Below are 16,751 nucleotides of genomic sequence, written 5' to 3' on the forward strand. Positions count from 1 at the left end.
CCTTTTCACAATATTCAAATTTTCTGAGATACTGAATTTGGGGTTTTCATTAGTTGTCAGTTATACTCATCAAAATTAAAAGAAATAAACACTTGAAATATCAGTCTGTGTGGAATGAATGTATAAATTATACAAGTTTCACTTTTTTAATGGAATTACTGAAATAAATTAAAACATCAATAATTTTGTGTTTTAAAGTAAACATTTAAAAAGAAGACTGTTTGGTTTGCTCGTGTTTCAAATACTGGTTGTAGTTTGACTGACTTCAAAAGGTGGCACAGAAGAATTAGAAGCATCTAGGTGCTACTAGATTTAGTCAAAAAACTGGCTAAAAGAAACTATGCTGGATTACCTGGATAACGAGAAGGACATGGCTAGCTTGTTGCTGGATGAGGAAGCAGTGTATCAGACTTTAGCGCCGCAAACGAGCCACGGAGCCGGACCTGTCTGCCCCAGAGGCCCGTTACGGACTGTCACCAGGCCGCAGTTTTACCGCTGTAAGTCAGGCATTCCTTCGCTCCGCTAGCTAACGGTTAGTTGTCGTGTTAACGGCTAGTTAGCCTGTCTGCTAACGGAGAAGTGACGCTGCGCGCTGAAGTGGGAACTGCGTTCTTCAGAAGACTGAGAGGAGGAGAAAAGGTCAGGAACTTACCAAAGAAGCTAGCATTGAAACAGGTGATCCTCCAAGGCATTCTCCAAGATACGGTGGCAAAAACTACTTTTTATCTATGTGGATTGTCAAAGAAAGATGTGACACGGACGCACAAAGATAATGAGTGAGTTTGAAAGAAAACGAAAGTAGAGCATTAACTCTGCAATTTTTAAGATGGCTGAGGAAGATGAACATTGATGTATCAAGGATACAATGGAACAGGGAAGGTCACTTAAGCTAACAGAGAAGGCAGGAGAAGAGAGATTGCAGAAGTGCATTGCATTGAGGAGACGAACATTAGGAACTCTGGCAAGCAAAATAAGAGAGAGACAATGATGAGTGATGCTCAAAGTTTGCAAAAAGGATCACCAATTCCCCCAATGCTGTGGTGAAAAACAGTGGAGCAATATCAGAAAGGAGTTTCTCAGAGAAAAAATGCAAAGAGTTTGAAGTTATCATCATCTACAGTGCATAATATCATCCAAATATTCAGAGAATCTGGAACAATCTCTGTGCATAAGGGTCAAGGCTGGAAAACCATACTGGATGCCCGTGATCCAGAAAGGCACTGCATCACATACAGGAATGGACTACTGGATACTGTAATGGAAATCACAACATGGGCCCAGGAATACTTCCAGAAAACATTGTCGGTGAACACAATCTACCGTGACATTTGCCGTTGCCGGCTAAAACTCTATAGGTCAAAAAAGAAGCCGAATCTAAACAGGATCCAGAAGCGCAGGCGTTTTCTCTGGGCCAAGGATAATTTAAAATGGACTGTGGCAAAGTGGAAAAGTGTTCTGTGGTCAGACAAATCAAAATTTGAAGTTCATTTTGGAAAACTGGGACGCCATGTCATCCGGACTAAAGAGGACAAAGACAAGTTGTTATCAGCGCTCAGTTCAGAAGCCTGCATCTCTGATGGTATGGGCTTGCATGAGTGCGTGTGGCATGGGCAGCCTACACATCTGGAAAGGCACCATTAATGCTGACAGTTTTATCCAAGTTCTAGAACAACATATGCTCCCATCCAGACGTCGTCTATTTCAGGGAAGACCTTGCATTTTCCAACATGACAATGCCAGACCACATACTGCATCAATTACAATGTTATGGCTGCATAGAAGAAGGATCAGGGTATTGAAATGGCCAGCCTGCAGTCCAGATCATTCACCCATAGAAAACATTTGGCACATCATAAAGAGGAAGGTGCGACAAAGAAGACCTAAGACAGTTGAGCAACTATAAGCCTGTATTAGACAAGAATGGGACAACATTCCTATTCATAAACTTGAGCAACTTGTCTCCTCAGTCCCCAGACGTTTGCAGTCTGTTATAAAAAGAAGAGGGGATGCCACACAGTGGTGAACATGGCATTGTCCCAACTTTTTTGAGATGTGTTGATGCCATGAAATTTAAAATTAACATATTTTTCCCTTAAAGTGATACATTTTCTCAGTTTAAACATTTGATATGTCATCTATGTTGTATTCTGAATAAAATATAGAAATTTGAAACTTCCACATCATTGCATTCTGTTTTTATTCACAATTGTACAGTGTCCCAACTTTTTTGGAATCGGGTTTGTATGATGGCAGACATTGAGTCGATGTTTTATCAGGTTAAGGTGCCGGAACGTGACGCAGACCTACTCCGTTTTCTTTGGTGGCACAACGGCAAGTTGAATGAGCCTATGGAGGAATTCCGAATGACTGTGCACCTTTTCGGAGCCACTTCCTCACCAAGTGTTTCCTCATATGCACTGAAAAGAACTGCTGAAGATCACAAGGCTGATGCATTTCCAGAAGCTGTCCAGACAGTCCTGCGCAACTTCCACCTAGATGACTGTTTGAAGAGTGTAGCTAAAGAAGAAGATGCGGTGACCTTGGCTAGAGGTCTTCGTACCCTGTGGGCCCGCGGAGGCTTCGCTCTAACAAAGTGGATGAGCAATAGCAGGAAGTTGTTAATGTCAATCCCTGAAGTACATAGAGCCAGCAAAGTGAAAGACCTGGATCTAAGACATGACGCTTTGTTGGTCGAGAGGACACTCGCTGTACAGTGGGACACAGAAACTGATACTTTCATCTACAGTATGAAGCTGCAAGATAAGCCGATGACCAGAAGAGGCATTTTATCAGTCGTGAATTCCATCTACGACCCCCTTGGCTTTTTGGCTCCCGTCATCTTGCCCACAAAACTCCTGCTGAAAGATCTTTGTAAAGAACAATATAGATGGGACGAGAACATGGGCTGAAAACACGCTGAAGATTGGAAAGGATGGATTGAAGATGTCAGTCATCTCTCTACCTTCCACATGAGCAGGTGTTTGAAGCCTACAGATTTTGGATGTACTGCAGCAGCACATTTACATCATTTTTCAGACGCTTCAGAGTCCGCATACGGCACTGTCTCTTATCTGCTGCTAGAGAATAGTCAAGGTGAGAAGCGTTGTGCATTCCTCATGGGGAAGTCAAGAGTCACCATCCCCAGACTTGAGTTGACTGCAGCAGTTGTCGCTGTTAAAATAGACAATATGTTACATTAAGAGCTTCAAGTTCCCCTGCAACAATCTATTTTCTGGACAGACAGCACTACAGTGCTCCGATACATTGACAGTGAAACTGCTCGTTTCAAAACTTTCGTTGCAAACAGAATCTCGTTGATCCGAGAAGCAACCAAGCCATCGCAATGGAAGTACGTCAGAACAACGGAAAATCCTTCAGATCAAGCCAGCAGGGGCCTTAAAGCTAAGAGTTTGGTGCAAGGAGGAACATGGATCAATGGGCCGGACTTCTTGCTGAACAATGAATGTGACTGGTCAGAACAGCCTGTGCGAAGGAAAGAAAGCCTTCAAAATGATCCAGAAGTCAAGAATGGAGCTACAGTCAACATGATTAAGGTTGAAGAAAACATGGAACCAATTGACAAACTGATCAACCATTACTCGGACTGGCATAAACTAAAAAGATCAGTGGCCTAGATTTTAAAGGTGAAGGAAAATCTGAGGAAACTGAAAGAGGAAAGAAAGAAAATATCAAGAGCGATCAGGCAAACTGAAAAGGACCCTGAAAGGGAAAGATCAAAGTTAGAACAACAAATGAAGAAATTCAAGACAACAGAAAATAAATCACTTACTTTGGACAACCTGGTTGCAGCAGAATCAGAAATAATCCAATGCAGTCAAAGACAACAGATTGGAGAAGAAATCAAACTACTGGAGAAAGGTAAACAGCTCAGTCGCAGCAGTCAGCTGTTAAAATTGGATCCAATTCTTCAAGATGGCTCGTTAAGGGTCGGCGGAAGACTCAACAAGTCTGCCATGCCAGAAAATGCTAAACATCCAGCAATTCTTTCAAAGCAAAGCAGAGTTGCTACACTGATTTTGAGCGACATACACCAAAGAACAGGACACTGTGGACGCAGTTATGTATTGGCAAAACTGAGATGCAGGTATTGGATCCCACAAGCCAATTCTGCAATAAACATTTCAAAAGAAGACTGTTTGGTTTGCTCATGTTTCAAATACTGGTTGTAGTTAGACTGACTTCAAAAGGTGGCACAGAATAATAATTTTATTGTTGAACAAGCACAATGCTTTCAGTCAGTCCAAAATGTAATTGAACCTCAAACCTGAATGTTTAATAAAAGAAAAGTGAGTTTTGATCTTTCTCAGGGGAATACATAAGTCTGCAGAATTATTAGGCAACAATTGATGTGCAGATTATTAGACAACTAATTAAAAAATAATAATCTCCCAACTCACATGTTTATTCTCAAAAAGTAAGTGTAACCAAAAAAGTAACACAAAATGACAATTAATTGTCCTTTAAAAAATAACAAGACTTATTTTCAATAACTGCCATGGAGTCTGTCTGTTTCTTGATCTGTTCACGATCAACTTTTGCTGAAGCAGCAACCACAGCCTACCAAATGGTGTTCTAAGAGGTGTATTTTCCTTCCTGACTGTAAATCTCATGTTTGAGAAGGGCCCACAAATTCTCAATCGTTTTAAGTCAGGAGAGGAAGGGGGGGCAGGTCGTTATTCTAGCATTTTTGTGGACCTTGCTGGCTAGCCAAGCAGTGGAGTATTTAGATGCATGTGATGGAGCATTGTCCTGCATGAAGATCATGGCCTTCTTGAATGCTGAGGACCTCTTCCTGTACCATTGCTTGAAGAAACTATCTTCCAAAGACTGGCAGTAAGTTTGGGAGTTGAGTTTCAGCCCATCTTCAACCTGAAAAGGTCCAACTACCTCATCCTTAATGATAGCAGCCCATACCAGTACCCCTCCTCCACCTGGCTAGCATCTGACTCAAGTGATGCCTTGTGTCCATTAGTGATCCAGCCACGGGCCCATTCATCTGATCCATCAAGAGTAATTCTCATTTCCTCTGTCCATAAAAAAAATCTGTCTTCAGGTGTTTCTTTGCCCAATCTATACAGTACATTTCAAATCTTATTCAGTGGTGGTCTTTTTTCAGCCTTCTTGACCTTGGCCATGTCTCTGAACACTTGACACCTTGTACTTCTGGACACTCCAGGTAGGTTGCAGTTCTGGAATATCACTGGAGGATAATGGGTTCCTGGTAGCTTCAACTTTAATTCTTCTCAAGTCTTTTGTAGTTAATTTGTGTATTTTCTTCTCCATGTGTTTTTTGCACCCAAGTTAACTATTCGCAACAAAAACATTGATTGTCCGGTGGTCACGCCTCAGTGGTTTAGCTATTTCAATCAGTCATGAAATGCATTTTACAATTTATGACTTTTCAGTGTCAGTTAAATCAATTTTACATGAGGTCATTAAGTTGCCTAATAATTATGCACACCTTGATATAAGGTGTTATTCACTGTTGCCACACCCTCCCTCATTACACAAATACATATCACCTGAAAATGATTCAATCTGAAGAGCATTCAAGTTTATATGGTTTGGAGTTGGAAAATGTGCATAGAAATAATGATATGATCAGCATACTCACTTGCCTAATAATTGTGCACACAATGTAAACCGACTACAGATGGGATCAGCCAAAGAGAGCTATCATGTAATCTGTCCATATAACCGGTTCCAATCCAAGTGCAAATTTGGTTTAGCAAATTCTACATGTTTGTTGGATATCATATAAATAGAGATCAAGCCCATGGACACCAGTAGTCATTTATCATAAAAATATGAATTTGTTAGAAGAAAACAACACTACCTATTGTGAAATATGATGTGGATATATGCCACATATTGAAAATGAAAATAAAAGCTAATTAACTGTGTTCTTTACCTTATACAGACTTTTCTGCCCATCTTTATCAAGCTTTTCAACATTTTTTTATTTCTGTATGTCATTCCTACTTGACTGATAAGAATACAGCAATGAGTGGCTGTAAGGTAAAAAAGTCTGACAGTGGTAAGCTACATCTGATAATTTGACATGCCATCCAAGCATATTCTATAATCTATTCAAAATCATTGCACTTGCACTCTTATCAAACTCTTATCAAACCACTGTGTAATTTCCATTAGCAATGGAAACTCTGAGATGGGTGAAACTGCAAATGATTTGACTGAAGTGTATGAGAGTATACAGTACTGTCCAAATGTCAAACTAAAGTCATTTATCTGGGTAGTAAGTGTTTATTTTTATATTCTATTTTTTAATTAAAACACTTGTCACTCAGCTAAATGGCCTTAGTACAACTTTCAGGTGCCTAAGACTTTGTATTTAAAAAAATGTTCGGTCAATCGATCAACCAATTTATTTATAAAGCCTTTTACATCAGCAGTTGTCACAAAGTGCTTTTACAAAATACCCAGCCTGGTCATAAAACATGAAAGGTCAATTTCTGTAATTGGGACGGTATTCACTCAGTCTGAGAGATATGAACAAGGCGTGTGAAAGTTAAATCAGATAAGAGGATCTGACTTCCTCTATTAACCGGTTATTATGGTGTCACGTTCTATGACTACAATTCATTCTTTCTGAGAGATGCTCCACAACACCCAGGCATAAGGTAGTATGGAACTCTATTTAAACATTTGTCCATGTATGGGTTGCTTACTTTCTACATGACATTTAAATTCAAATCTTGTGAATTGTATATGACATGTTTTTCCTGGTCCAGTTCTAGAACAGACTGTAAGATGAATCCTGTGCTAGCACTTATAGCATTTTGTAAAATCATACAACTATCAGGTGGCCATTCTGCTGGAGGTACTGTGTATTATTCCATTGTCTTGTCCATTTTGTTTACATTTTGATTTAGGTCAAGGATTGAAACATAACATAGTGTACATAGGTTGTGATAACATTGTGTTTTCTTACCTGTAATAACAGATCAACTCACCTGTGTAACTGATTATTGGTTGAAAATTACCTGTACAATGAACATAACAGACAAACCTGAAGGTGTCAAAAACATCCACTACTGGTTGGAATTTAATGACTTGGATTGGTGAGCCTTCTGATGTGATAATAATTATAGCTGTCCTTTTCTGTCCATTGTATGAAGTGGAGATATGAACATGAAACATTAAATAAAAAGTGTACTGTAAACTTTTGAATAAAAAGAACTATTCCACAGGGGGACCACATACAAATGTCTACTAGTGAAGAAGGGGATCAGTTATAGTTGCACATTTTGGGCAAATTCGACGGAATTACAATCTTTGACAAACTACCAATCATTCACTGTACGTCTTTGTTATGACATTGGCTGCCAATCAAACTATACAGCCTTGCCAGACTTTAAACCATCCAAACATAGTAAGTTCCCCTTGAAGATGAAAGTGGATTTCAAAAGCATGATTCCAGAGAAAGAAATCTTTAACTGTCCAGTGTGTATGTAATGAATAACTCTCTCTCATCAGTTCAACTAACAGCTCCCTACAATCTCACTGTCCAGTGGACAAAAGAGGGTTACAATGTCACTTGGAAAAGTGGATATGAAAAGCATCGGTATATAGCTTTGAAGATTGATTACACACTCTATATATACAAAAACAAAAAACAGGTAAAATCTATTGTATCTTTTTGCTTCAATGTCTTGTGATATTCAATGAATGATTACAAAACAATTTCCTGAATTTTTCTTTCTTAGGAATTTTCTATAAAGGCTGAAATCCCTTCAACTTTTATTCCTGGATATAAATTGGAGTCAGATACCACATATGCTCTGGAAATAAGATCTAAGATCAAATCTGGACAATATGATGGAAACTGGAGTCAATGCAGCGCATTAGTGCAATTTAGGACTGATGCAAAAGAAGGTGAGAAATAAATCCTTTAGAGACACTTTCATTGATAATATATTATGGATTTTTGCAAATAATGCATATTTATTATATACCACTGTAACCTACTCCTTGTTGCTGATTTTCCAAATTGTGCTATGGATAATATTGATATATGCTTTTTCTTCAGCACAACCAAATGTACTCCTCGTTCTAAGCCAGTTTGCATTTCCAGTGTGTGTGGTTGCTGGAGTTCTGTTTTTTGTATTTTACAACCCCACCACAAGGTAACTTGTCTCCTTCAGAAACAACTATTTTTTTTCCCTGAGAGGGAGTCTGATTTGGAAGCAAACAAACACAAATCATAAATGATTCTTTGTGCCATAGAATGAAGATAAAAGCTATTTATGACGTACCAACCCCAGCCCCTTTCTTCCAACCACTCTACAAAAAATATAATGGACGTTTTCAGGTAAAGTTGACAAAAACATTTCCTGTTACTTTTATCTATTTAAAAAAGTGAGATACAGTTTATATCTAAATAATATTTTCTCTATAGGATTGGCTGGTGTCAGAGTGCAATCTGACACCAATGTACAAGACAGAGGAATTTGTGACCATCAATACTCTGAGTATTGAGGCCAAACCTATAACAGGGGACCAGGAACTTTCAGGGGAAAAAACATATCCCCTGGCAAATGATGACACTGCCTATGTTGGTCCCTCAGTGATGGACTGGGTCTGCAGTCACAGTCCAAATGGAAATGGTCCAGGGGACATCCCTTACACCCAGCTACCCTGGTCTCCCCTAGAGCTACAGTTTTCAGGGAAAGTCACCTCTCTCCGAAAAGATGCTATGGTCAGCTACAATGGTGACTCTGGATGTGAGGACTTAACACTTAGCCCTGAAACCAGCTGGCCTAATAGTCCTATATCTAGTGAGGTAATGTGTATCCATGCTGGTATCGCACCCGTCACAAAATCTTTAAATGTCTCATTGCCACAAAGTTGAGCTTTTTGACCTCAGCACTTCAATATCACTTTATGTCAATTAGTTAACATGCACATACCCTTTTTTGGTTACACTATAACTTGAAATGGATGTTAATGTGATTCACTGTATGCTATGCAGCAGACCCTCACATTCTCAAGCTCTGGAACATGTGCAGTAAAATGGATCAAATGGATCAAAACCACATAATCAGTTGGATAACTAGCAAGGTGTCATCATCTCAACAATACTCATAGTTTTTTTGAGACTTTTTATTGACGATGGTTGTGTTTTAAGTGTACAAGATTAGCTGCTATGTTATGTTTTACTTAGAAGGTTGGTTGATTGTAATTGGCTAACTGTTAATAGAACAACAAGTGCCTACATGATTAATTGTAAAAATATTGAAAATATCTGAATATCTGGTCATAATTTACAGGCTGGTTGCATACAGTACTATGTTTGCTTCCAAGGTGTGTGCACATCCTTGCCTGAGGTCAGTGACGTTCACTAGAAAACCGTTTGGACATTGTGACATTTTTGTGCTTAGTGTATTTGTGGGATAGCACAGAAATTGCACAAGTGAATGTATTTGCCACTGATGGCAAAACATGTGAACACCAGAGGGGGCTAGAACTCAACAAATGCAGTGAAGTGTATTTCTTAGATGATTTTAATTATTACTCATTACTTAGAAAATATTTTTAATAACAACTCTTAGAAAGAACCATATGTACAGTTGTATACAATCTATAGCAGGTTCAATGTAGACCTATTGAATTATGCAGAGTATTGTACTTATTTCAAGGAGTTAATGCTGAATACCACAAATGATACAAATATCTAAAATTAAAGGAATAAATGGGAACACAACATGTGAATCTGACCTTGATATAACAGAACTCGATAGTGCTGTTAACACAGTCCTCAATGGAGCCTAGCAACTGTTGAAACGTGTAATGCTGTGGCGTAGTGGTTAAAGACAGTGCCTCTCATGTGGAAGACCTAAGATTGAATCTATTGAGAGCAACGACATTCATTAATTTTTCTGGTTGATTCCATGATTCTCTCGTCTTTTCACTTGATGAAAAAGTTAGTTATCGTCACCTTTACTGATCTTTACTGTATAAATGTCATTGACGAATGAAAGAAAAAAGTATGTTGTTTTGCCATGAAAGAGAAAAATATGTTTTTATGCCATGAAATGAAATAGCTTTGGCAGACTCGCTAGCAATTGCTCAATTCTTATGACTATTCCAGTAAGTTAGTAGATATTGATAAAGCTTATTACTGGCTAATACGCTGTTAAAACGGCCAGTGGCAAACGCAATACATAACAGCTATTTGTGGTGGAGGTAAACTTAGTAAGAAACGTTAGTCAGTTTAACTGTATCAATATCATTCACGAATGGCCAATTTACTATTAAAACGGCCAGTGGCAAAAGAGGATTTGTTCAGGATAGAGACAAGAGGCTATACTGACACCCAGCAAATGTACAGCTCCATGGTGTAGTGGTTAACGACACAGCCTTTCATGTTGGTGGCCCATGGTCAAATCTTTAGATGGCAACACTTTCTATTGCGGGCTGGCTGAACTAGGCTTGCCTGGTTTCTTGTTAAATTGTTTTTATTTTTTAGTGTATTCAGAATATGCTTGCACTGAAACCAGACATTTATTTAATTTCATCCATTTATTTGCCTATTTGAAGCCATTGATCACAGTGCCTCTTACCCTGTGAACCTATTTGCAATTATTATTTTGCTCCAGCAGATAATGCAATATATTGATGGCCGTGGGTCCACAATGGCCATGGGTTCGAGGCCCGGTCATGCCACAGCCGATAGTGGCCGTGGTGTCCAGTAGGGTGGTGAAAATATGGCTGGCGTCGCCTCGGGGGAGGTAATCAGCATAAGGGATTTCCTTGTGCCACCGCGTTCCAGCAATGTCTCTGGTGGGGTGGGTGCCTCTGACCTGGCCATGCCTATGAGGAAATGTGAGCGAGCGTTTCCTCCAATGTGTTGGCTCATATTGACTTGCTTATGGGAGGGGGTGTAAAGAAGCAGACCGGCTGATCGGACAGGTTTGGGAAGAAACCTCCGCAGGGACTGTTGTGGTGGTGGCTCATGGTTGTGCAGTGGGGTTGGGAGAAAAAGGGGGCGAAATGTATAATAATAATAATAATAATAAGTGAAACTCAGAACATCATTCTTATTAGCATATTGTTTACTATTTGTTTATTCTGATATTTGTCCAGTTACAAACTGTACTGCCTTTTACCGAAAGTGGGTTTTACAGAAAGTGGGTGACAAGAGTGGGAATGTTCAGTAATTATGTTTATTGTCCGATTTCTAGCCAAAGATTTATGCAGAGGCCTTGATGGACTGAAGGTGGAAGCTGAGGACCCTTACTGTGGACACTACAATGTGTTTCAGTTTACCTCTGCAGTGGGTGGACACAGACCCAATCCAGGTGGTTATGGAGGAAAATTAGAATGGAGTCTGTGATTGATGTATTGAGTCAAGTGGGAATTGACTGTGAGATTTTTAATAGCTCACTATCCAACTTTGTTTTCAGATGCCACATCTCTTGCACTTGAGATTATGGGAGATGATGGACCCTAGGAACTTAGTCTAATTTAGCTGTAAACACTGACCCATCAATCTGAAGAGGAGGAGTTGGTGATGTCAATATCCACCTCCACTATTTTGTCTGTGTTTAATTCCAAGTTATGTTGGCTGCAGAAGGTATACATACCTTTTCTATTCAATAAATGTTGACCTAACAGCTACCTTTGGTGGATTCTATTGTCATGTTGCTTACATATTAACATTTTAAAATGTTTTAAAATGGGAATGGGAGTATGCTGTCACAGTTGAAGGAAGGCAGGACATCCTTTTAATTGTAACAGCAAAACAACAAAAGAAGAGGCAAACCTGCTAACTAATGCACAACACAACTGGCACAAACAATGATCTACAACACGAAGAGCAAAAAGGCCAACTTATATAGGGTCCTCAATTACAGTCAACCCGGGTGCCTAGAGGCACCTCTGCGGTGCGGCCCTGACTGCGGTCCCCTGGCACATAGAGATGCCAGCCAGGACCTGTCACATGCCCTGCTCATCATCAAAATCATCATCTTTTGAAGTGAAATAGAACAAGACCAAAAAAGGACATAAAGAACAACATTACAGTTAAGTAAATCACTTATTGTTACAGTAAAAAGGGCCACAGTTGAAAATGTTAAACGTGTAACTGTGCTGTTCGTGACCCTCCTGTGTTCGTACATTACTGCATCCTGCTACTCACCTGCTCCTTGTTCGCCTCTGGAACGCTCCCTAGGCTGGTTTCACATTAGCTATTCACTTATTGTTTGCACCTGTGTAGTGTTTGTGGGTGTATATAGTTTGTGTTCTTGTCAGTTGTCTCTTGTGAGGTATTGTTAAGCTGTAGCCTACGTACTGAGCACTCTGTTCCGTGTTTTTGGTACTCTTCCTTGCTATTGATTGTGTGCTTATGGATATTTTGACTACCCTTTGGCCTTACCCTTGGTTACTTTTGCCCTGTGTATTTTGGATGCTCTGGTTGTGAACTCTGCCTGGATGTTGCCCCTGTTTAGCCTGTTGGGCTCGTTCATTAAAATAATGCTCTGCGTTTGGATCCACTCTGGTCTCCTGCGCCCATTACAGCACAAATATTGATATACAAATTAAAAGGTGTATCTTTGAGAGAACAGAGAAAATAACCCACCACACTTGGTTGTAGATCTGTAGCTCATATGGATAGTGAGCTATTAAAACATAGTTGTTTAGAAAGATACATTTCTGTAAATTCACTGAGATTGAAAATGGAAAATAAAAGGGTTGAACTCTTGATAAAGGTCAGTGAAAAGAAAATATATTGAAAAAGTGTGTTAATAAGATATTAGAGTAATAATACATTAAATTAAAAAAAGAACAATAATCTATTCTGAAAAAATCTGAGGTGTACCTTTCAGAAGAGACATAACGGAACATTCTTTCTTGTAAATTCACCAAACTTGAAAATGGAAAATCTAAAGGGCGTACTCTTGACAAGGAAAACCACTGAACAAAATGTAACTGGTTTTAGAGGAACATGTCATCCGCTTAGGAAGCCATTAATTTTTTTAAATGTTAATTAGGTAATAGAGTTAAAATAATACAAATATTTCTAAAATAAAATAAAGATAATGAATTTGGAAAAAATAAGAGGTGTACTTTTTAGAGGAAAGGTAAGGGAACACAGCATGTGTTTGTTGAAAAGTAGATCATATGAAAAGTGAGCTATTAAAAATAGTGGTAGAGAAGGACAAAAGCTGCTAAAATTAACAAAATTGAAAATGTTAAATCCACAGACTGTACTCTGGAGATGGAAGCTCAGTGACCAAAACAAATGCGGTTTCAAAGGTACATTAATTCTTGATAAGAAATTAAAGTGAATCTGTATTTGGTAAAAAAGTTATATTGATACATATGATTTTAATATAAAATACAAATAATTTACTTGTAAAATATAGGTGTCCCTTGTATAGGAGCAACAAACCAGACTTGTTTGTAAATCTCCATCTCACATGGATAATGAGCTATTAAAAAGGAATTGCATAGATGGATATATGTTATAATTGTTTTTAGAGGTACATATCACCTGGATAGAAACTTTTATATGTTAGAGTTGTAATAGGGTAAACATTTTTACAAAAATAAAGATAAATAATGAGGAAAATGAGAGATGTACCTTTGTAAGGACAGATAAAGGAACATAGCAAACCTTTCTGTACATCACTAGCTGATAAGGGTTTTGATCTGTTAGAAAATGCAGTTTAGAATGAGAAATTAAAGTAGAAGGAAAAACAGCAATTATAAGCTGGGAATTGGAACTAGGAAGGTCAGTGACCAAAGTATAGAGTTAGTGTGTCTCTTGGATAATATCATCATCTGTAAAATGATTAAAAAAATAAATAAATTAAATGAAAATGTGGAGAAGATGGAAGTTGGCACGAAGAAAGAAAAGGTCTAAACAATGATTTATGCGGAATGCACTTTTAAGACAGTCCCTTAGCCTCATCCACCTAATATTCCTCCATTGAAAGTAAGGTAAAATTGTTTTTTTGAAAATGGAACAAAACCAAAAAAAACAAAGGGTGTACCTTGCTCTCTTTGCTCTGGAAAAGACCACTGCAACATTATCAGTTTCTCTGGTTCAACTAATCATAGGTATGTGTTTGAGTAAAATTAACAGTTTTGTTTTTCACTATAAACTACTGAAAACATTACACCCAATTTCCAAATAAAAATATTGTAATTTAGAGCATTTATTTGTAGAAAATAGAACCAATGCATTGTTTTCAGACCTCAAATAATGCAAAGAATACAAATTCATATTAATTTTTCAACAACAAAATACTAATGTTTTAACTTAGGAAGAGTTCAGAAATCAATGTTTGGTGTAATAACCCTGATTTTTTATCACAGCTTTAATGCGTCTTGGCATGCTCTCCATCAGTCGGTCCCATTGCTGTTGGGTGACTTTATGCCACTCATTGCACAAAAATTAAAGTAGCTTGACTTTGTTTGATGGCTTGTGACCATCCATCTTCCTCTTGATCAAATTCCAGAGGTTTTCAATGGGGTTCAGGTCTGGAAATTGGGCTGGCCATGACAGGGTCTTGATCTGGTGGTCCTTTATCCACACCTTGATTGACCTGGCTGTGAGGCATTGTCCTGCTGGAAAAAAAACAATTCTCAGAGTTGGGAAGCAGGTGGTCTTCCAGGATAATCTTGTACTTGGCTTGATTCATGCGTCATTCACAAAGACAAATCTGCCTGATTCCAGCCTTGCTGAAGCATCCTGTAGGCCTCCCCAGGTCTCCGTCTAACCATTAGACAACCAGGTGTTGGGCAAAGCTAAAAATATGAATCATCAGAGATGTTCTTATTCCATTCCTCTACGGTCCAATCCTTATGGTCTTTTGCATACTTCAGCCAAACTTCAGCCTGGCTCTTCATTGCTTCTGATTGATAAAGGGCTTTTTTCTAGCTTTGCAAGACTTCAGCCCTTTGCACCACTTCCCCCAGCTGCTGTTTGACATTCTTTTTACAGTCATTTACAAGTCATTTACACTGAACAAAATTATGAATGCAACACTTGTGTTTTTGCTCCCATTTATCATGAGCTGAACTCCGTTATCTAATACTTTCTCTATGTACACAGAAGGCCTATTTCTCTGAAATATTGTTCACAAATCTGTCTAAATCTGTGTTAGTGTGCACTTCTCCTTTGCCGAGATAATCCATCCACCTCACAGGTGTGGCATATCAAGATGCTGATTAGAAAGCATGATTATTGCACAGGTGTGCCTAGGCTGGCCACAATAAAAGGCCACTCTAAAATGTGGTCATCTCGGTCAGTGGACATTGGTTTTTGCTCTCTGCCAGTCTGTAGCTTTGTGGTCCCCAATGTCTGTTGCTTGACCTTGTTCTTATGAACTGCCATCTTTGAAATTTTCAGGATGGAAGCAACCTGACGCTCATTGTATCCTTCTACCAGTAAAGCCAGAATTGAACCCTTCTTTACCTCACTCAAAGCTTTTCTTTTCAACTTTGTGGTAATGCTGAATAGTTGTTTTTTTTATTAAAATTACCTTGGTGGTACTACTTACACTGTTTTTGCCATCCAGCTGGTCCAATTGCAAGAGGATAGTGATGACCACAGCAGTGGTTTTTATACTTTTCCTCGTTAAATAAGATTTGGTTCCGGCAATCACCTAATCAGTATCTCATAGGCTATGGCATTTAGTAACATAGGCTATGGCAGTTTCCATGTATAAATGAAAGCGGAAGAAAATCAAGAACTAGTTTGCCGACTACACCGCTAAATACTTCAAGCTTTTCATGTTACAAGACTGAGCGAGCAACCATTCCAGCTCCACAGCTGATGTGCTCACCAATCAAGTTACCATGACAGGGTTGCTATTGTCATGTAATGGATACAATCAACAGATTACAGCTCAAATATGGACAACACCAAACACATATCCACAGTTTATGTTTTACTCACTTTGACATCAATATTGTTTTAAAAGGGTGCTTTACCACTAAACGCAGAAACAGCCTCTCTTCTAACGTAAAAAGTTGTGGCCGCTAATAATATGTAATTAGAATTTTGACTAAAGAAAGTAATGAAACAAAAAAAAAAAGTAAATTGACCGCATACCCTTTTTATGGTTAGTTATTAGTAGGAAGTTTTTTATCAGCTAGATTGTGATATTTATACAAACTATTATTTTCACCGGCCGCTACAGTAATTTCAAGGGTGGCCATGTGAGTTAATTAAGAGTTAAATTAAGAGTTTAATGTTTTATGATGAACAAATAATAAATAAACTGTGTTAAATCAATCTGTGATACAGTACTACTGATAAAGTATATCACTATACTTAATGCCAATTGTCACAGGGTTCCTCATGTATCCGTGCTGTGTTACACAAAGTCAAGGGAAGAGGAAAGAGAGCAGCAACATAAGCAGTAGCAGATAGAATCTACACAATTGTCAGTTTTAACACCACCGTGTGCATTTCAAAAGCCTAATTTGCTCTAACTCCGGATGTGCGAAATATACCTATTATTGAATATGTCCTGTTAATTAATGATTGAAATGTTAGTTATGTTACGATTTTGAACATTTTGGTGGAAATGTGTTGCAGTAAGAATTTAAGCAGGCTTCAACAAACAACTAATTTTGTGAAATTGTCTAAGGTTGAACAACTCAACAAAAGAAGCATCAGAACGAATGTTATGTGTCAACCCAACAATTGTATTTTTGGTATTGTTAAACACTGTCTTTCCACTATTACTGTAGAT

Source organism: Esox lucius, chromosome 11 (genome assembly GCF_011004845.1).
Source record: "Esox lucius isolate fEsoLuc1 chromosome 11, fEsoLuc1.pri, whole genome shotgun sequence".
Taxonomy (NCBI): domain Eukaryota; kingdom Metazoa; phylum Chordata; class Actinopteri; order Esociformes; family Esocidae; genus Esox; species Esox lucius.